Source organism: Ciconia boyciana, chromosome 1, assembly GCF_034638445.1.
Source record: "Ciconia boyciana chromosome 1, ASM3463844v1, whole genome shotgun sequence".
Classification (NCBI taxonomy): domain Eukaryota; kingdom Metazoa; phylum Chordata; class Aves; order Ciconiiformes; family Ciconiidae; genus Ciconia; species Ciconia boyciana.
This window is the reverse complement of record NC_132934.1, coordinates 44,426,066-44,449,727: the sequence shown is the minus strand read 5'-3', so window position 1 is coordinate 44,449,727 and position 23,662 is coordinate 44,426,066. Positions and strand designations below refer to the sequence as shown.

The following is a 23,662-nucleotide window of genomic DNA, read 5'->3' as shown; positions in this document are numbered from 1 at the left end:
AGTAAGACTGCAAAAAAAGTTTTGTGTTTTTAAAACTGCATAATTATTTGCAAGTAACCATGGGAACTGGCATTAACCAAAATGTCCTTTTCAGTGCAGCTTTCAATTATACATATAAACTTAATCTCTTCTCCCCCCAAAGCCCTTTCTTTGTTCCTCAAGCTTTGACATAAAATATTAATTTAGGTATAAAGAATGAATATAACTTTTACTGTGGAACAGAAAATAACAGTCTAGGCCATAAGAATTGATCATTTTCACAGCTGCCTGTTACCCCCACTGAAATTGGGATAATTATACACAGTCCAGATATATAGTGACTCTTGATATAGGGCTATTACATATTATTCCCAATTCTATTAAAGACCATTATTCACTCCCTTCTATGTACTGAAGTTTCAAGAGACCATGAACATGCCCTGCAGTAAACAGACTTTTAAAAACATAGCCATAAATTTAAAAAATAAAACCACACCTTTTCAAGTGTCACTTGCAGAAGACTACAGAATTACAGAATGTAACTATTTTGTACAGAAAGGTAATTCTTTTTATTCTCATAGTCAGTAGGTAAAACATCACCTTGGGACAAAATTCAAAGTTTCACCTATCCATGTGTGAACTGCTCTGTATTCCTTCAATATTTTTGTTTAAGCTGCACTGTGACCTGGAAAGTTCAAGTAGGCATCATACTAAAAGACATGAAAATTAACTAATCTCTTCTTCCATAGTCATAAGTATCTAAATCACCCACCTACAAAAATCAGGCTTAAAGAAACCAAATATTTACTAATCGCCAGCAACTGACAGAATGGTGAACTAAAGGGAGTTAATTAGGCAAACTCCTTTTGCTAGGTTACCTCAGATATTCATCTTTAATTAAAAAGCTAAAAAATTTACCTGTGTATCTTGACAGCTCTACTGGAATAAATGGGTGGCATTTTAGTAATTATAATTCAAAGGCATCACACAGTGCTTTGAATTGGATAGGTTCAGTCTCTGGGGAAGGGCCATCTAATGGGCTCTCCTGAAGTAACACTCAGCTGCTAGTTTAAAAAGCAGCATTACTGTAACCTGGGGGTGAACTGATTGCTTCTCCTGGTAACAAGTGTTATTCACTGTGAGCACTAGAGAAAACACTGAGTTTCCACAGCCAGGCATAAAGAAAAATCATGTAAGTGGGAGAAGAGTGCAGGAGCAAAACCAGGGAGACTACAACATTATCTGACTTTCTGCTCTGGATGTGACAGCTTTAGCAACTGCCCATCTTATAGTGGTGACTGAGAAATGGAAAGCCAACTCTCTTGAAGTACAGGGTCTCCTGGCACGTATGATGACCACGAAACATTCTTGAAGCTATTTTCAAGGTCTCAATTTTCAAGGCTCAAAAGGTTAGACAATATAGACACTAACAAATATTTGCTAGCCACCTGCACATCCAAATGCAATAAACAAATACAGAATAAAACACTAAATGTAAAGAATATACATAGCAAGATGCGTAACACCAAGAATATCGTAATATCAAGCATAAATAAATAGCAAAGAAAAAAAAAAAGAGAAAAAAGAAAAAATGCCAAAACAACCAAGGAGGAAAAAAACCACATATCATAATAGAAGAGAGTAAGATCCTCTAAAACTGACTCACCTTTATTAGCAAGATTTACCCAGCTAGAATTCACATCCTACCTAGCAACAACAATTAACTACAGCAGAAATGTGATTTATTCTCCACTAAAGGAGAGAAACTTCTTCTCTTGGAAAATTAAATATGAGTTTCATGAAAAAGCCACAAGCGAACAGAATTTGAATCTTTCCCCACAAAACTTCCCCATACCAGCCAGCATTTTTCCAGTCGACATTTCTGTAGACTGTGCTATGTCCTGCATAGGATCACTCCCTTGCCACAGATCCACTATTTTATCAGCAAAGCATCTGCCAGACTCTCCTCCATACACGAGAAGTATAGCTGAGGACCACTCAAAGCATTTGCCTTTTCTGTACAAGACTGTAATTGATTTCATAGGTTATCTTTTAGAGCTGCTAATGTGAAGACTACCTTATTTATACGCGTTAATAAGGCAGTGGGTATACACGTCCAAGGAAGGTGAGAGAATCAAAGCAGAGTACATGTTAGGTTTACAGTAACTATGTAAATTCTTGTGTATTTTCTATGGACTGTACAGTATTTTACTGGTGATCGTATCACAAGGTGATAAGGTAATTAGCAATATTGATATATGAAACTCCATCCAAAAGCAAAGCAATAAAACTCACTTCAGGTTTCTTCTAAGGAAAGTCTTGTATTGGAGCTCATTGTTCCAGGGGGAAAAAAAAGTGATGTGCCAGTAAATTTCACCCAGCAGAGAAGCATCACTGCCCCAATAGCATCAGAAAATGACAAGGCAACCAAACTGTGGATAGGCTGCTGTCAAAAAACCTTAAAAGCAATAGACTTTGCTTACCAAGTCTTTGCTTACCAAGAAAAGATATTTGTATAAAATAAACAGACTGTCAAGTCCTAACACACAGAAATATGTACTCTCTTAAGTAGTCAAGCTGATTCAGCGTGCTCTCCATAAAGGTACTGAAATTAAGTGATGTGCATGTACCATTATCAGTTTCCCAAAAACCCAACTGAATTACAATTGTTCATTAATGGTGTACAAAAACTAAACATCCAAGACACACTTGAAGCCATTTAATATGTGAACAAGCAACAATATAAACTACAGATACCTAACTGTGAAAACATCTGAGACAGCATTCTACAGTATTTCAGAGCACAACAACTGTTGCCTACAGATCAGACACCATTTGTCACTGCCAAATATTTCTACTGGTTTTTTACCAGGCACAATCTAAAAGAAAAATGTAAAGCTTTCTGAATGGCTACTCATTTTTGGGTGAAAATGACAGAAGTTCTACAGAAAATATACTGGAGGTCAAGGCAACCACGAGAGAAATACAACTAGCGGCAATTTTTCAACAGGGTATCTAGAAGAGCTTACTAGTATTTTGACAAAACCTATACCTTCATTCTTCGACCTCTAAGCTGTCATTGCTCTTGTTTACCAATACAGCTAACTCATACCTATAACAAATATCCTTTCCATTACACCTTTTTTACATCTTTCAGATGTAAATAAATAAATATTCTCCCTTAAATAAATATTCAGCCTTCAGAAGGTAATTCTTAGGCCTCTTCTTTTCTTACATATACTGCTATTACCTCTTAACTTACCAAAGAACATCACCCTTATTTTACCCTACTCACCCTTATTTCTTTAATTTCAAGCTCTTGCCCTTTCTGAGATAAATCGATGTTACAAGTCATATCCAATTCTAGACAACCAAATAAATTTCACCCAATCAGAGAAGTAAGAGGTAACAATACATGTATTAAGTATCTTAAATGAATGCAGTTACTATGGAGATCCCTTTTAAATCTAAATAACAGTGATCTTTTGTCCTTCCTTTTCTGTATTATCACTGCAAGTCCCTAATTCTTTCTTTTCTATCCACTACAGCGTACTATATTTTCTGAGTATAACTATTTCTACATGTGGCCTAAAAAAATTCTGGTCCCTAAAAAATAAATGAGCAAATCCTTCTTTCTACTGGCACCACACCAAGTCCGAAAATAAAAAGCGAACTTATCAGTGACAGCTGATGAATGCTCCTATTTAGAAACATTCTGACATCTCCTGTTCTCTAATTTTGGTGGTTTTTTCTTGGTATCGGTTGGGTGTTTGTTTGTGACATCGAAAATTGTGACTGGAACCCAGGGTACATCTGCTCCTCCTGCTTATTCCCATGAGAAGTACTAACTATACTTCAATTAACTTTAAAAAAGCTTACATATAAACATTATCTAAATCTCCTGAAAAGTATTTCTAAATCCCCAGTTTGAGATAACTTCCATAAGGCAGGTTGCACCATAGTATAAAATCAACTGACACAGCTCTGGTCATTCTAAATCAGTGAGTTTCAAGTTGTTAAATGAATTGTCCAACTACCCTGTCATAACTTCCTACTAAAGAAGTTGTGACAGCACTTATATTGTGCTCCTAAGCTAAAAAACTGCTGAAGCAACATTTTGGTAACCAGAATATATGTCTAGGAATAGGCAAGGCTAAACAAGGACAGGTACGCTGTATGCCGATTCACCTTCTGAAAGCCACACATTAAGTTTGGCAACACAGCGCTGCTGAGTGCTATAAAAATGCCCTTACTCATATCTCAATCATCAACTTTATAGAGAATCCTCAGAGAAGGCTTTAATGTGTCCTCATAGCCATGATGTTTTTAAGCAGCAATGATTCACAACTGTCATACTGTTCTAGTGTTAACTGCTTTCCTTGTACCATGCAGTTCATGATACTCTATAACTCATAACCTGTCTCTTTCTGCTTTACTGACCAATAGCTTAACTCACAAAACCTGTTTATTAGTCAGTAAACACAGACTGTTCAACAGTTTATTGAACCCTGTACACATTTTTAAAAATCTCCTATTGATACTGCACAGAAATGGATGTGCTGTTTCTGAAAAATAACGACTTGTTTAATCATCCATATTTATTTTCAGCGTTGTATCTGTGTCACTCAGCTGACTGATAGTTGCACTTTGGTGGCGTTGTTCCTGGGAAGCTAATGTTGAAGAGATGCTGTAAACCTGATTTAATATATTGCAACAAATAAAAGGGCACTTAGGATTAATAAAACAGAGCTTTATTTAGTCTGTAGAAACAAGCAGATCTTCCAAATAACCCCTCAAGGTTTCATAATCTTATCACAACATTTCCATTTTTATATGCTCAATCTTAGAGATTCCTTTTCCCAAGTCTAATACTGTATTTTTAATAATACACTTTTCTTCATTTAAGACTCCTAAAATTGAGTTTCACTGTAAAAATGAATCATTTTCCAGAGCTTCTGGTTGATTTCTTTCAATTCAGCATTGGCACTTCAGCTGAGAGAAAGCTATTTGACAACTGAGGACATAATGTTCCAGCAAAACAGAGGAAAAAAGCAAGAGACACACAGAGTGAAAGAGAGACAGCACGCACACATGCATGCAAGAAGAAGAGGAAGAAACACAAACATCGGAGTTTTTTGGAGCTCTTAGTAAAATATCTAATCAGCAGAAAACAGAAGCTCTTCAAACAGATGAGACACAGCATGCTATAGGCAGATAATTTGGAGAAAGTACTACATGCTAAAGCTGAGGGTTTAGCTACCAACAAAAAGGCACAGAGATAGTGTATTCATGTATCACCTATAAGCAAATTCAGTGTGTTCTATCTGAAACAATGTAACCTTATAGCCCCATGCCCATAGTACACAGAAAAGGAAGAAGCAGCAGGAGCAAAGCTTACAAAGACAGTTTGCTGACTGGGATAAAGGGAGGCCCAAAGAGCTCTGAGCTTATGTCAAGGAAACAAACACTTATAGAGGGAATAGGTACAAACACTTGCAGAGGGAATAGGTACAAACCCCAGGTTCCCTCATTGTTCTATAGCATGACAGTAAGATATCTGGGCATGGGGAAGAAGGAACGTACATATAAAAACAAGTACTTTCTGTCTAGACACATTGCTGATCACATAAATGAGTACCATCCCAGCTTGAGAACTGCTTTGCAAGGTCAGTCACAACCTAGTTACAGCACTCCAGCTGCTGTAAGTGAAAGAAGCCGTATTTTATCCCTATTGTTATCCTTTCGAAAGCACTGTTATGAAGAAGATCAGGGACTATGGAAACTACAAAAAAACAAATTAGGTGGCACTGGGGAATGAGGGATCTTTTCCAGAAGAGTATAGTCAAGGTAGCTCTGGAAGAGAAACTAAGATTTAGGCAGAGGTGCCAATGAGGCAGTAGCAAAGGGAGAAACATGGGAATATAAACAAAAAATGAAAGGAGAAAGGAGAATCAGAAACTATATGGGGCTAGACGTCATAGTAGTTTGTAGCAGATTAGGATAATTATACCAGAGCTTTCCTCTTCCCTAGCCCCATCTCATTATTCAGGCTTGTAAAGTCTAGTGTTTTTTCCCAGGAGAATGAATAGGGGAGGCAGGGAGAGTTTATATTGGTAAAAAATGCAGACAGAAACTCTGATATTTGTAGGATTTGTTCACAGTCTTATACAGGTATTTTCAAGATTAGGAAACACCAAGCAAGACAATTTTTTTTTAAAGTCATAGTTACTTAACAACAGATATAATCTCAGTTTCTTTTAACATACATTAAAAATAATTAGGTACTGATGAACACATTTATCAAACAGACCAACACACTGACACTTTCTAAGAATTATGCGCTGCTGGACAAATCAATATTCAGAACAGTCTCAGTGTCTGGAATAATAACGATAACTAACAGCAGTACACAGTTCTGTAGTTCTTCAAGGTCTTCGCAATACCTGAATGGTATCAGCTCATTCTTTACATGCCAGTAACAATACTATCAATTTCACTACAGGACTGAATTCCAAACTCCCTGGAAATTTGCTATGTGCCACCACATCCATTTTAAAAAGGAAAGCAACTCAGGGGGTTTAAGTAAGTTGTTCATGTCGACTAACATATCCTTGGAAAATTTCAGTATTGGACATCTGGATTTCTTCCGTGCCGTTTCTTTTTTTTCCTCTTTTTTCTTCTTTTTTTTTTTTTCTTTTTTGGGGGTCTACATAAGCAGTCCTCAAGCTGTGAAGCCAAATTTAACAGGAAAAAGGATCCCCAAATTAATTAAAAGTGAAGTTAGTTAAGTGAAGTTCTTTTTCAGAAGAGCACAGTGAAAATGTGACACGAGATACACATAATGAAAAAAGAACTTCCAACAATCACACCAAAAATGCTTGACAAGTACAAGAAATACTTCCCTCTAATACAGGATGGAACTTAACAGTGTGATCCCTACTACTACTGTCACAAAGAGACTGGCAGAAATGAAGTCTCACTATTGATCAGCCACAAAGTACAGCCCACATACAAATGGGAAAGTACACCTGTCACATACTCTTGTGAATGCCAGAAAGCTGCGAAAGCCGTTGTGTGTGACCCATGATGGGGCTGGATAGCATCGCACCACTTTCCACATGCTTAAAATCACTGGTTCTGCTTCAAAGGCAACTAGTGTAAGAAGAATTCTAGTTGTGATTTAATATAATGAGCCTACTCAGCAGATTATTAATATAAATGACAATTATTACTTCTGGAGGAAACAGTCTTTAAAATATATATGAAAATAGAACAAAAAGAGAGAGGGCTTGCAAAACTCTTGTGCATTAACAATGGCTTCATAGAAGTTATACATAACCTACCTTTTCTTGGACAACTGTTTTTTAAAGGAAGCCAGGTTTCAAATTCTTTCATTCTTTTTAAATGGGTATGGAACTAGTCCACGAGGACTGAAATGTAGACTGGTTTTCCAGAGTGCAGCTGGAGTGTCTGCACTGGCAGGTCATAGCTCCAGCCATGGAGGCTGGAAATAATCAAATTTCAGAGAAAATACAAAAATGATGACAATGTAATGACGAGATGTAACAATTCCTTATTATAAGCATAGCTGTGTACTGCAAACATTTAGATCTTTTTCAGGAGCATATGGCTTCATATATAAAAAGCTACTGATTCTATTCTCCTTAAGAAATGTCTAAGTACATAATTATAAAATTTAGATGTAATTCCCATTTTAAAACCTCCCTAAATGCGTATTTGCTCAATAGACCATAACTCTCCAAAAGGAATCACTGTTATCTGCAGGATAAACTATTAACAGTTTAATAGCTAGTGGTTTATTAACTAATGGTTTAATGCAGTTTAAAATTCTTAAAATTATTATCCCTGAAGTAAAATTAGATCTTTAAATAAACTCTGTTGGTGTTAAGCATTTCATTTAAACTAAAGATTCAAACACTGAGACATGCTTCTAAGAGCAAAATCCCATCAAAAATGGTTAAGGTTGCACAGTCTAAATGACATCTTATTCCTTTTTTCTCATCCTTCTTCCTAAAACAAATGTTCTCACTTGGCGTCACAACTTATAAGGATGAGTGAAATAGGCTTATGGTATAAGAGCAGCCTGGGCACTATTTCTGTTAGAAATGAAAAGGTATTGGGAGACCTATTATGTGAAAGATCAAAGTGTACTGCTGTATAGTACTAGCAGAGACCTCCAGGCTATCATGCGTTTTACACAGTATTGCCAAACTTTGCAATAAATGTTTGGGAGTTATCCTTGGAAGCTCCAGCTCCTGGATCCATGTGACTGCATGAAAATCTCACCTTTCAATAAAAAATCCACTTCTAAACCTTGAGATTTTGGAGGGAGTGAAGCAGTCATGGAAATCAGGCAGTAATGAGAAAAACTCACAAATAAATCGCTCATGGAAAAAGTAGAATCTTAGTATCTTTAATGGCTTAACTAAAGCTTTTTAATTGGCAAGACTGGAAACATGGCCTATATTTTATGTGCTTTATGACCACCATGTTCAAAAACTTGTGCCTTCAGCCCAAATCACTGTTGTTCCATTTATTAGCATAGCTACAAGGGTCATGAGTATGAAATACATCAGTCAACATTGCTGTAAGAGCCCTTGTGCAGAGGCTCCTCTCACAGCAAAACCGCATCTTTGCCTTTTTATCTTGCAGTACAAAACTGAAGGTATAGCAGTAGAAGCACACGGCAGACACGCTGCTAATATATTTGATATATTCCAGAGCACTCCTAATCACTCCTAATTTCTAGCTGTTCTAAAGTATTTCCCCCCCCTGCCCAAAAATCCTAATCCAAGGAATAATGTTTTTCCAAATATACTTAATTTTGAATTTTGTATTTTCAAAATTATTTATTGCAAGAAAAATTCTACAGTGCCCATTTTCACACACTTCAGATATCGATATAAACACAGCAGATTAACATAATAAAATATATTTTTATGTGCTATCTTTGGTAATGGCTTCGCAAAACATTTTTGTTTACATGGGAAAGTGACTAACTGAATTTCCTATTCTATTTGCATTTTCAGAGATAAATGTTGTCAATACACTAGTAGCTTAAAGATATGATTGCAAACAGGTCTAAGATGCACCTTTTCTCATTTCGGAATAAACTTATTTGAATGAGTTTCATTCACATAAGAGAAGCTGTCAAAATGTGATGTTTATGATGGCTATATGTCTTCAAAATAAGATTTATAGTGCAAAACTTTGAAACAAGGAAACAAAGAAAATCATCACTGAAGAACAAACTCATACTTGGAGAAGATCCAAAACTGCCAAAAAATATTCCTTAGCTATCACCAACTCCACACTGGGGAGTCACCTTAACCTGTATATATGTAATCACTTGTATCATATTAGTTATTTTTTGAGTTAACCTTCAAGTACCATAAATGCAAAATAGTGGAGCTGACAATAAAGTCTATCCTCTTAGTTCCTAATTGAAGCATAAGTCACTACAAGAACAGTGATAGAACTGGCTATCTCCAATTCTCTAATGAAATGTGGGCTGGAATTCACCTACCAGGAATTACTAAGATACGTATCCAAAGCTAACCTGGTAGTCTTTAAAAGAGGATTGTGCAAAGAGATAAAGAATTACAAACAAAAGGTAAGTACTGGTTAAAGCTTGCTCTCACAAAAAAAGAACACCAAAGTGCCCCCCAAAAGCATGCAACACTGCAGATGTCTATTCATTTTGTTTGATTGTAGAGACAGGACTACAACAGCAGTTATTATCAGCAAAGCTGCATTATGATGACACAGTATAATTCTTCTTACTGAGAGATTTTAATTACAAATACTAAATACAGTCATTAACTAAAAAGTGAAAACATCAGAACAAATTATCAACCTCTCCATTCAAAAACACAGACAACATAGAGCCGTAATAAAAACTCCAGGAGAAAAGAAAATTTGACATTAAAAATTCTTTGATATGTGGATCATAGAAGCAGTTCATTATAGTAGCTTCTTGGAAGTTGCTTCAGTAATTGTGTAAAACTGCTGCCATGTGTATACACAGTATGACTTAATGCAAAAAAAACCCCTTTTTTAAATGCAAACTTGCTGTTACTCTGAAAAAGCCTGATCTAAAATCATAGCCAACTTGATATTCAAGTAATGTTTAAAAATAGCAAATTATAGTACAGGAACACAGTATACAAGACAAGAAAACAAGCACATGTTAACCCTACTGACTGAAGCTGGCTTGTGAAATTCCAACTAGCAGATTAAGCTAATAAATATTTTGCTTTTGAAACCTAATGTGCAAAAGTGGTTAAAGTCTACTGCATCAGCATCAGCCCATGCATTTGGCTCCTACACTTAAAAAAGGTGCTCATTTCTTTTACTGTTTTTTGGTGGACAAAGAAGTAGTTGGTAAATACACTTATATTCCAGAATAAATATATACAATAACATTGAGAAATGGAAAATACAACACAGATTTCCAGTGCAAAAATTCCAAGTAAGAGACAAAATATCAGCCAATAATGTTTTGAAACCATTAAATGGCTTAAATGGTTAAATTCCTAGCTGAGAAAAATTTGATTACATGACTTCTGGGGCACTTGCAAAACACATCATTTGAAAATGTGTCTAGAAAAGTATGCGTTTACCAATTGAAGAAAAAGCTGAGAAGCTGCAGCAGATAAATTAAATAGTAGGGAGTAATCAATCACGGTGCTAAAATGATAGACGATAACTAAACTGAAGCCCCAGGGAAGTACAAACACAGCGCCATTTTGCAAAATTAGGTTGCATAGCTAGCATACCTCAAAGCAGTAGAGAATCTAAATCTGTGTCAGAGATCTCACATTAAAAAATGCAAAGCTGTGTCTGTAGTACAAGATCGATAAAAAAAAAGAAAAATGAGATTTTGAGGCACAGAATTTTGTAAGCATATAAGTCACAGAGAATATACTACTCTGAATAGTCTTAACATGATAACCAAACCAGAGACAAAATAAAAACCCTTTAAACTATGCAAACCTTACTATATAATTTACCAGAAGTTCATACTTCCACTGTGGGAGGAAAAAAAAAAAAGTGAAACTAATTTATGGCAAGACCTCATTAAAGAATTCAGGTAGTGTGAACACTCAAATGACTCAAATGAACTATTTTATCCAAGCCTGCAGTATACGCACATGAATTTTAATGGGCAATGACAAAACCTGGGAGCACAGGGAATGAGGGCACTTCCATGCTGCTTCTGGATTACTATATTGCAATGAAAGACTGAAATGTAATGTAAGGGAAGATTATTGTGATTAGTAGAGAACATTCAGAAACCACAGGCTCATTTCTTTTTGAAGGGTCATAAATTCAACTTTTACAAAACTGACCCTTCCAAAACCAAGGAACCCTTCATTTAGCTACTTCATCTCTGGTACATTACATACCTCTAGATATAATATGGTAAATGGTAAAATATAAAACATGGTAGCTTCCGAAATAGATATTAGGGTAAACAACAGTAATACTGCGTGCTCATGAGCTAATGGTAAGTCTAACATGAATTTAGTTCCTCTACATGTAATGGAGTCAAACTGCCCGTACAATAATTTTCAGCAGGCCAAGCCTCCTCTCATCTGCTCGCAGCAGAGCACAGTTTAGCCATCCTCCTCCTGTATTTGCGCTTTGTTTGTGCAGTCTCCTAATTTATGTCACATTACCTGACCTTGTCTTTATTAAACAAGAATAATGAAAAAACTGTTATCAACCAGCAGCCACTAAAGATGTCAATTATTTGATAAACCACAGTATGTGGCAGATGAAATTTGATCGCTGCTGACAATGTGAGGACAATGGACACCTTTTTTGGAAGACATTGCAAGATTTTCTTCCCTCCTCCACAAAGGATGACTGTGATCTTTTGCAATATCAAAGCCAAACGACAAGGGCCGTTGCATTTAAAACAAAGATGAGAACAATTAAACCCCACAAAATATAGTATATACTATGACTTTTATTTTATCCTTTTCTTAATAAGAATGATATTAATTTTATCTTCTTCCTATATCTAGAATCCATTATTTTTGCCTCTCAATATTTTGCCTGGATATTTTAAATTTTAGGTTTTAATTCAGGTTGAGAAAAAAAAGTGTTTTAAAACAAAGATCCACAATTTATTAGTCCCAGTGTCAGAAGAGTGACTTGTTGCTTAGTGTAAGAATAACATACAGTTCACAAGGGTGTTTTAAGCAGGCCCAAAGGTAGCACACCTGAACTTCCCTACATGGCTGAATGTATAGCCTGATCAAGCTGGTAACATTGCTCCTCATTGATGATGGATGAGAGATAAATGTAATTTTATTTCTGTTTTATTATATTCCTAAGAGAGTGTTAAATAAATTACACATTACAAATGTTAAATAACCACTGTACAGTTTCATTTCTGTAATTATATATTCATTGTTAGATCATTTGTGGTTTATAATCATAATACCATGACTGTTAAAATTAACTGATGGATACTATGAAAAGGTTCTGTCAACCTATTCTGCCAGCAGGAGAGAGAGAATTTGTATGTGATGGAGTACCAATAATAGTTGATTAATTTTTTCTCACTATACACAAATAAATCCGTGCTGTTCTGAAAGAGCTGCCTGTGAGTTCTGGCCACTTGACACAGGAATACAAGTGAGGAGAAAATCTTTGAGTGTCTGCAGTAGTGAAATTTACTTTCTACAAACAGGTCTATAACAACTGGATTTTTGTATATATACATCAGTGGAATTATACAAATTGCTTGGAATTGCTAATATTTATGCATGTAACTACCAGTCATCTGCTGCCAAAACTTAAGATCCGGGGGAAAACCATAATTTATTTGGTTGAAGGTATCCCATGCGTTAAATAACAACTCCCAAAAGTTCCACCATATCTTTCCACATGTCAACTAAAAATTGCAAGAGCTGACCCATGCTACAATACGTTGCAACCCTTCACAAATTCCTTAGATATAGGTATATGGCATTATTCTGTGCATTATTACCCGACAATACCAATAATACTCTTGGTCTGCAGAGTATCTATTTGATACTAGAAATAGCAAGCTCAAAATTTGCCAAAGATCAGGAACATTCTGTGATGCAGATCTGCCAAGAGAAAGAGGAGATGGCCCTGTGTGGGAAATGTGAGGAGAAACTTTGAAGTTGGAGCAGATTAGCTGTGTAAGTAAAAGAGGGGAAAGATAAAGGCTGAAGAGAGGTATGATAGCATGTAGGGAATATAAACCATAAGAGTCACGGGGGGAAAGAAGAGAAAATAGAATGAAAGTATGATTGACAGAAGAAGCAATGGAAAGTTAAGAGGAATAGATAAATAAGATAAGAGTTTTGAAAAGTTTTTTTAAAATTGATTTTTTTCCCAATGATCTTGTGGAGCATATGTATGATTCGTTATATGTCTAAAAAATGCCTACTGGTCGTTTAGTACATTGTATAAATAACCATACAGATTTTCAAACAAGCATTATGTTGCCCTCAGCTTCAGTGAAATGTCACACATTTCCTTTTATGTTGTCTGATTAAACGTAATGTTAAGACCCATCATTGAACTTGGTTGCCCAGAGCAACTGGGCATTTTTTGGCTATTGAGGCTTATACACACTCTTTTCCACCACAGAGCCTTATTTTTACTGCTTGCCAAAAAATATTCAAGATTTATTTCTACCCAAAACTAGTCTGTTCCATATGCCAGTTTGGCTAAATGAATAGGGATTTTGTATATGACAATATAATTCCTTCAATTCTACTGCATGATATGCTGTCAGATGTGTATTCTATAAGCAGAATGGTGCTGAAGAGCACATATTCTCTGTACATTACTTACTGTCCACAATCTTCTACCACAAAAAAGCAGGCTCTATTAGCACATAGCATAGAGCAACTGTTTTGTTGGAACTGTTAACAGAAATGCCTTAACACACATTCACCCGCTTTGGTTCTCAAAGGATATTGCCACCTTTTAATACGCAGTAATGCAGTACACCCATATACCCTGCTACGTTTCCCAGGGCATATTACTTAGGATTGGCAACAAAAGCAGTGTCTGTCCTCTACTGTATCATGACTAGTACTTCACCAGCACCCTGAGATTTTTTTCCAAGGACAACATCAATAATATACACAACACAACCATGGCTCATTTTCTTGTCTCAGTGAGTAGTCTTAATTTCTTGATGTTTTATAAAGCTGTAGTTATCAAAGGCCAGTGCAGCCATGCACTGTGATTGGTCATACTGTACAGTGAACAGCCCAGCTCTCACCAGGGCAGTTCAGAACAATTAGTCAGTGATTAAGTGGTTAACACAAACCCATAAAACTCTCTTACTCATGTCCCTGACCCAACAGGATCCGGCTACACTGATAAACCTAAGTCCTTTTCTGCAAAATTTCAGGTGTGAGCAAATGTTAGTGTAATGCTATTTTTAGCTTGGTACCTTCTAGTATTACAACTCACTTTTACTGAGAAGAAAAAGGCAATATTTTCAGTATGGGCAGCAAGGAAGACATATTGTATGGATTATCTGGGCCTCTTACCTAAAACGATGATAGGATTAATAAAAGTCTACCCCTGTGAAATGAAACTGAGTTGGATAAAAGGCAGAAATGCTCACTGCACTTATTTCTTAGACTTGTTAAAAGAACTGTGAGTAAGAAAAAATACAAAAAAAATGGAAGTACAAATAGCGTTTAGCTTCAGAGTATGTAATCTGGTCACTTACTGTTCACAATACAGACCGCGTGCTTAACTCTCTTCTCTTTGTTTATTCAGGACTCCACGTTTCTGTAAGAAAAACAAATACATGCATTTACCATCTACATAAAATAAATTACCTAGTTTCATTTGTGCCACAGAAGTTTGCCATTTTCATATTTAGTTGTGGTTTACTCCAAGATTTAAAGCCTTGGGTTTTTGTGAAAGTGTCCAGAAGAGAAAATCCACATTGCTCCTTTTCCTTAAAAGGCAAAGTTTCCAGTCTTAGGTACTACAATAGCAGCACAGATGGGAAATCCACGGGTTCAGGGAACAAATGTCTTTTGAAAACTCATACCAAATTCTGGTCATCTGAATTGCATCTGGGCACCTGCAGCTCTTCCCAAGTCAGGGAAGGTGACAGGCTTTCACACCTGTGAGGCTGGCAATCCTCTGGTCAAAATTAAATTCTCACGCTGTATTAGATCTTGGCTGGATTACCCCATTAGACTGAGGAGTTAAGGGAAAAACAACATGTACCTCTAATGACAGCCACAGCCTCCCCCACTGCTTCTGGAGGAGAGTGGGACATGCTGCAGAGGGGTGTCTGATGCCTCACTCCCACTGTTTCATGCAGACAATTAGCGTAATAAGCACTGATCACAGCACACCAGCTGCTTAGCCTTTCTTGGGCAGTTTACAGGTATCACAACAGAGGTGAGTTTTAAGGCAGGATTTGAAGGAACACAGCAGGTATCACAGGTATCACAACAGAGGTGAGTTTTAAGGCAGGATTTGAAGAACACAGCATACTGGCTTTGCAGATTTTTACTATTAGCAATTTTCATGAATAAAGGTTGCATGAGAGAAGGCAGAAAATTGGGACTTAAGGGCAATAAGGGTTGCAATAAGGGCAGTGACGTGAAAGAGCAGGCAGGATCAAGCTGTGAAAGCACTTAAATGCAAAGACGACCAATTTTGATGCAGTTAAAAAAGGGAGCCAAATGCACTGTTACCAAGATAGGTAAATGTATTTTTAATTTTACATCAACTTTGTCAGAAGAAAATGAAACTGCTGTTATCTAAAATTGTCAAACTATATCACATCAACCCTTACTCTGGTCTTTAAAAAAGGCAAATCACGATTCCATCCAGCATCTCACTCTAAATTAACCAGGCTACCATCTCTCATGACTCAAATAATAAAGGATTCAGAACATAACTGATTAAAAAAATCTAATTTTGCCTTCTTTTTTAGTAAAAAATGAATATTGCCTTCTGTATAGTTCGGTCAATATCTATGATACCCCAGAAATCACTCATTTGCATGTCAGTCTACTGAAGAAACCTGTTAGGCAACAAGTAACAGCTGTTTGGAGCTGAGGGCTATATAGTCTGTGAGTCTGAAACATATAGTATTATGTTGTTATTAAGTTTTAAACTTTTTTGAACTGTATGGATTAGCTCTTCTCAGCCTATTTCGTTATGTCCTAGATATCAGTGAGGAGTTGTGGAGCACTCGAACAATGCAAAGTTAGCTGGACAATGATACGAAACTGTTATTTTGAAAGGGTTTAGAATAATTCAGATCCTGGTGTAAAACACAGCTGTGGGGATCAACTCACTTCTTTACCAGAGGTTGCAATACATCTGACAGTAGTCTTAGCAGGCCTTACATAGCTTGGTGCTCCTTATTAGCTGTATAAAATGTCCTGGTACAGGCCATGACAGACCTAATCTGAGTTACTGCACTCCAATACCTCTTGAATGGGTTCAACCAAAACTTTGCCTCTCCCTGACATTCAAGCCCTCCCAAACGGAGGGATTTGAAATTCAGACACAGTCAGAGACAGGTTTCAATTAAAAGCTCTAATCCCAACCTTCTCCTGGGGTTCAGAGCCAGGGTTTTGGTTCAGGTCTCTGTGTACATCTTGCATTTGAATAGAGGTAGCTGCAAGTGCCTTAGAGAAATTAACACACAGAGTCACACCTGCTCTGCGGTACACTGTCTCAATCTTCCCCTGTTTCTCTAAGCTGTCTGTGTCAAGCTGTGTCATATTATTACTGAGCCTTTCAGAAGATTAACTATTTCCTTCTGCTGCAAAGACAGAAAACGGAAAGACAGATGTTTACTTGAGTGTTAATGGGAAATAACTGAACAAAAATACAGCTCATGTGCTAGATTAGAGAAGCAAATTTAAGGAAAACCATGAATAAGTGTGGTGCTTCATTAAGTGCAGAGACAGCCCGCCTGCTCCCTTGAAGTTGACGGACAGAGTTTCCAAAACATATGAAAAACATAATGCAGATCTGGAATAAATAAGTAAAAACCAATCAATAAAAACCAACAGTAATCAAGGAAACTAAATATCAGCACCCTTTGCAAGGATTTGCAGAGCTAAAATATATATAGAGAAATAAACGGGAAAGAATTGCATTTCTAGAGAAAGATCAACAAAATTACCAGAGTAATTCAGCTGTGTTTCTATCACTTACTATTAAACACAGGCTATTTTTTATGAGATGTGTTGGCAGATTAATTCATTCACCCTTGGTTATGGACTCCTGTGGGTCTTCAGTGCAGGAGATCCCCTGCAGTGACAACTATATTTCCAGAGCTACAAATAGCATCTGTCACACCACTAGTATCTTCCAAGGCTCCGTTTTCATTTCAATAATATTTGCAAGGAAAGACTTTTCCTAATGAAATCATTGGAAATATCAACAGAAACACATTTTGATATGCCTGAATACATCTTGTAATATCCCTTTGAAGTGTAATCTATATTTTACAAATGGTATCTACAGAAGATACTTTAGGGCATGCAATTTTAGGGTAAGTAATCATGTAAATGATCTGCAACTTTTACTTTAGTTAGTCATAAGAATATGCAACAGCAATCAAAACAAAGCCTTTTTTAGTTAATTCTAAGCTCTCTGTTCCCAGTTACCTTTAGTGGTAACCAATTATGGAAATAGTCCCGTTAAGCTAGGGTAGAAGAACTAGACCTCTAAAATAAATAAACTTCAGTCAGCCACACTGAATTTAAGAATATACACGCGTATCTTTGCTCATGAAATGAAACCCTGCTCCACTGCAAGGAAGGGATTCTTTGCAGTTTTTCTCAGGAAACTCTTGTTTAACCTATACAGAAACAGAGTAGATTTACATTTACTACAGGTGACAGAGAACGTTTTTAGCATCACAGAATCATGGCAAAAATAAGCCCCTTCTATTACATGCTTCACTATTCATTGTGAACTGTAATATAAAAGACAAAAGGGAAGTTGCATGGTAATTAAAGATTTCTCAAGATCTCTTAGGCCACCTGCAGTTTCTTTATTCTGTTACTATTTTTACAGCCAGGAAGAACCATGTGATCTTTTGCAAACTCCATGAAGAAACAATTTTTGTCTGTTTAGGATTATGGGCTAAACACTCATTAGTAGAGCATATGGCTGTTATTTGAATATTTTTCTCTCTCTTCTTTCAAACATTGAGGAATAATTTTGCAAAGTGAATCTCTATACTCTGGAGTAACAAAGAGCTGCTAATACATCATGATTATGGTTTAGTGACAGTTTGAGAGCACAACTGGACAACATTTTTGTTATGAAGAACTAAAAGCTCTGGAAATCAGTTTCAGGAGGGTTTTGGTTTTGGCAGAGCTGAAACTTAGCCCAGGTTTGCTGAGAAGATTATTGACCGTCTTTCAAACCTGAGGACATTGTTTTATGTGGCATATCTGGGAGGTTTTGAATAAACTATTTTGAAATTTTGGGTGGCAAAATGAGAAAATATCAACCAAACTTCAAACAAAAAGCAGCTGGTGTTTAGCCTAGTGAATTTAGCAGTGCAGCCTCAAAACCCAACTCCAGTAGTATTAGAATTGAAAATGGGAATTTCAAATTTTATTCTCTGCCTTAGAATTATTTATAAGAGAGAAAATCAGATTAATTGAAAGTGGAAGTTATACAGTATTATGAATAGACTGACATCCTGTAAAACATAGAACTGACGTCTGGGAAAATGAGGCTAGCATTCGATTATGAAGTTTAAATTAGCTAATAACCAGTACAGAGTCTGGATAATTTCTAGTTGCATAATGTGCAACAAATTATGTATTTTGAAAAAATGGAGCTGTGGGCATTTATTAATTGCTTCACATATTGAAACAGAAATCGTCATACATTATGAACTTTACAGTCCTTAATCATATGCATATTCTAATATTTTATGGGCTTAATTTGCTCAGCATAAACTTTTTACTGTGAGTAACATTGATTTTGTTGAAGCCTCAAATAAGTCACAGAACAGATCTGAGGATTAGTTTAGAAGGGATTTAAAGCACACACTGTGAATCCCTATACAACCACCACTTAAAACACTATCCGTTCAGGCCCAGATGGATTGCTATGGCAACAGAATCCCAAATACCAGGTTTGTAACTAACAAAAATGTAAATTATTGATGAACTCAGAGTTGTCTCTCTTGGACACCCTCCTATTCAAATACCAAACCGTATGGCTAGAGTACAGAGAAAAGGTTGATATGCAATTTCCCCAGCCCAGTGAGCACTAATCCCAAAGGATTTCATTAAATCTTTTGGCTTAAATTTTTATTCTTGGAACAGCAGTCAGCAAGCAGGGATTACATTAAAACAGGCACTATTGAGGTCATTACTGACCGAATTCAGGCCTGTAATATAACAAAACAGAAACTAATTTTAAATACACCTCCACAAAAAAAAACCCTAAATTGCACTCCTCTAAGTTACCGTACATTAGATAACAGCATTCTTCCCCTCACCCTGCCAAGTAAGAAATGATGGAGAACAGTACAGAAGAGTAAAAAGCAATATACATATTATTTGATAAAGAGATACATATATCATAGTGCACAAACAAGTGAGTTGCAGAATAATGAATGAAAGGAGGCTCAGCAGTCTTTGATATTCTGTAAATCGAAATCCAGAATTCCTAGCAAATAAGAAAATCAGAAAAAAACCTACTTATTATCAACTTTATTGCAAATTTCATGCAAAGTCTTATAAGGGAATAAATAGTGGTAGGAAAGCTAAGCACTTCTATGGACCCCCTTTTCTGGAAAGCCTCTCAGACTGTATACGGAATGGGATTAACACAGTGAATGCCACACAAAAATATTCCTGTTCTCACATTTTGGACTGCAACAGTCCAGAGGGTTTTAAAACAATCTAAGGCTTTAAAAAATAAAATTCTCAGATGTATGCCTGCCATTAGGTGTCAGTGTACAGAGAAGAGAGACTGCAAACTTCTGCCTGTAAGAGCTTGTTACCAGATCCTCTGTCCTCCCAAAACTAGGAGGAGAAACCAGGACAGGGAGTAAATTTGTGGAAATGGATAAATATGGATGCATGCTGCTGGTTTTCCTAAGGGAAAGCAAACAATTCTTGAAACAGGAAATGAAAGAGAAAAGATAAACAAAGACAAGGAGCCATTTTTTAAGACAAGGGAGAAATTTAGAGCAACAGAATGAAAAAGAAAATATATTGGTTGACTACACACTTTCTGGTGCGGCAGGAGAAATTCTCCCATCCTCATTCATACACATGAGCATTTATTCAGCACAGTATGTAAAGACAGAGTACCTACATAGGGGAGCTGCCATTTGGACAGCCATTTAAGTTTACAGATACTAACTAGATTGCAAGGGGTTTTTTAGGTCTTGACATACAATATTTAAATATTTCAGCCTACAATTTAGCAGAATACACATGCAGTGTCACTTTGGCCACTAGTGGTAAAAACAGTATTTAGAGCCTGCTTCCTCTGTCTGTTGCTCGGTCATCCCCACCCTGTGACCCATGTGATTAAGTCAAACACAGTTTCCAGCTCTAGGGATTTCTCTACTTAGTGGAGGACTCTGCTTATTGCAGAATTTGTCCCTGGGAGTACTTTTTAGAACACTGGCAATGAAGCTGCTTTTTTTGGCCTCTGTTCACTTGTATTTAGTTACCTGCTGCCTAATGTTCAAAGATGCTGCTCACCCGTGGCTTCCTCAAAATTTCAGTTCTTAGCAGATTAAAGATCCAAGGGTTTCAACTCCATGGAGGCTCTGTGGTCCTTTTTCCATAGGAAACTGGCTAGTCTTTTCTTGCTTATACTCCACACCTCAATCTGACGTACTGTGTTTCTGCTACACACAACTCATACACAGGCTAAAGAGTAGCTACGAACCCTCAGTAAGTGCTAGCTGCTCCTCAAGTGCCCCCGCATCTTTCTCCCAGCTGCGTGATGCTTCTCACATTCTCAGCTTCTGTTTCTCCTACTAGCACCGCCCAGAACATGCCTTGCTGCGCTCCTTGGTTCTCAGTCATGGTGGATTCAGATCTCCTCTCGCTCATCAACAGCCTTTTCCAGCTTCTGTTTTATCCTCACGCTTGGCTTGATGTTAAAAGAGCCATCCACTTTGATATTTCAATCAACTACACTTAGGTCAGTATTATAACTTCATGATCAATAAACAATCATATGAATCAGTGGGCACTAAAAGATTCACTTTTCATGAAAGAAAACCTATTAATGGTGATAATATAGCCAGTGACAATACAGTCACAAACCGGTATCTGATTCAACTTGAGCCTATGTTCTTATGACAACTCTCGGCCATATGGAGGAATGCCAACAGATTATCAGAATTTCAGGCAGCACTAGCATTCCCCCCAGTCTCTATCCAGGACAATATATGGCTCTTCCTCTACTAACATGCATTTCACAGTGAAGCAACTGTAGTCCTGCTGTATAAATGGGATGTCAGATGTGCCAGAGATGTGGATGTACACCAAATGTGGCACAGACTCCCAGGAAATCTTTGCATATGACAGACCATTAGACAAGTTGGATGTGTTCACACTATAGAGAGACACTTCAACCCCTTTGCTGCATCTGCCATGTAGCAACTGTGGAGCTGCTCTCGGAAGAATCTTCACAGTGCATAGCTTGCCATTCCTGCTTTGTGATTGCTGGGTATGTCTCAGCCATTTTCTTAGAAAACAGTAGACTTTTCAAACTTTACATGAAGCCTACATTTTTCCATTTGCAAATATGAACACATGAGAATACTACTAACATTTATTAGTAATAAAAAGCTCTAAAAACTTTATACATCAGAGGGTGACTTCATTTTCCCAAGTGAAAGTTTTCAAGGCTTCAGCTGAAACAACCAGCGCTTCTGACATGGCATTTCATCAAATTTAGTTCCAAATATTTTCAGGCTTTCCTAGACAAAAAGATAAAGAGCTACCATTATTTTCTGAGTCATTTAAGAAAAAAGAAATCCAGTCCTCCACGAGTTGCTTCATAACACTATTTAGACTAGATTTCTTGGATTATGTGAAATGATAAGAAAATAGTTCCTAGCAAAATTGGTTTCAGAAGTCGTATTTAGGTTGCTTTACAGCTATAGACCAAGATTTATTTAGAAGCACAGCGAAGGTTTTTAATCAGTCTCCCAAATCCTTCACATAAAGATAACATAGATCTTTACATTAATAGCTGGTGTATTTCATGGAACTAACACAAGCCATCTAACCGTAAGCTCTTCGAAGAACTTCAGTACCTTCGATACACACTGGGCTGCATTCCAGTGTTTGGAGACTCAAAACCTAATTGCTTTTATCACAGGACAAAAGAACCTGCTGCAATATCCACTGCAGGAACTGATTATATGTTACATAACGCTGCTGATCTTTTTGTTCTGGAAGTTCGGCGTGAGGGTTTTTTAATTTATTTCTCAATTCTGCTTTACAAAAATGCACAAATATGGGCAAGCAATTCACCCATAAAACCTGATACTGAATATCAGCACCTCAGCAGACTAAGCAATGTAATCTATGGGTGAGTTGTTCTAACAATCTTTCTATATTACCTTAAAGAGACTTACAGTGGCAACAACTTCAATATTTGCTGGCCATTTAAATGCATCCCTTCAAGGACAACTTTTTAGAGTAAGAGAAAATCCTAAACAGACTTATTCTGAGGTTCACCTGGATATGTACACTAAAAGATGATAATTCACCGTTGGTATAATGTTAGCCCACACTTTCTCTCATATACTGTAAGTTTTATTCATACTGCTGTTTTAATTCTCCTAAAGAAACTTATTAAAAAGAAATATGAAATTCTACCAAGTCTAAACAGACAAAACCAAGTTACTGCTTACCCCCTCCTTTACTAATCCAAGAAGTAACGGCCTACATATTGCTCAGATTTCTGTTAGGCAGCAAAATAAATCCTATAAAAACAGGTACATCAATTTCCAAAGCTGCTATCCATGATCTCTCGCGTTCATTTTAATGTTGCTTGCTCTGCGCCCACGATGCAACATCCTTTGTTCCACACCAATAGCTCTCTGCTCCCTTTCACCTTTCTGTAACTATCTGGGGGCTCCATATCCCAAGACTACTGTTTTTACCCTTCATGTGAAATTTCACTACTCTCATGGTGACAGTTGGCTTTTCCTTTTTGCTGAACCACATTTTAAACTAATAAGAGGATGAAGTGTCATCAACTTAAATGAAGATTTTTCTTTACAAGAAGAGATGATGCATTGTACCTTTCTGTGGTCAGCAGCAGCAAAGAATGAAAAATCAAAATTGAAAACCAAACTGGAAAGCACTGATCTTCTGTACTGGTAGTAGAATTTATTAATAATAGGATCACTAAATAAAGTAAGCATACTTGAGGATTTTAAAGATTTATTTCCAGTTACAACATATACTACTTTATTAATTCATTTAAAAAAAATGTTTCTAATCACTCTACTATGATTTAGCATTGAATTAACTTTATTATAAGAAAACAGCAAGCAAGCAGTTATAGCATCATCAGTGGAAATACTTTACAACCTTATGGCTAGACAATTAGGATGACAAAATCATAAGCAATTAGTTAAAAATCCAAAAATGTTTGC

General features: G+C 36.6%; 1 protein-coding gene across 15 annotated transcripts in view; it reads right to left on the bottom strand.

Moving 5' to 3' along the window:
• The window catches only part of SYT1 (synaptotagmin 1), a 359,624-nt gene that overhangs the window by 218,893 nt on the left and 117,069 nt on the right, over positions 1–23,662 (bottom strand). For 14 of the 15 annotated variants that reach the window (XM_072864251.1, XM_072864194.1, XM_072864221.1 and 11 more), the window contains one exon: positions 14,738–14,799. The gene's annotated coding sequence lies outside the window, so the exon portion shown is untranslated. Of the gene's footprint in view, positions 1–14,737; positions 14,800–21,856; positions 21,971–23,662 lie in introns of all 15 variants that reach the window. The other variant, XM_072864243.1, reaches the window with a different exon arrangement.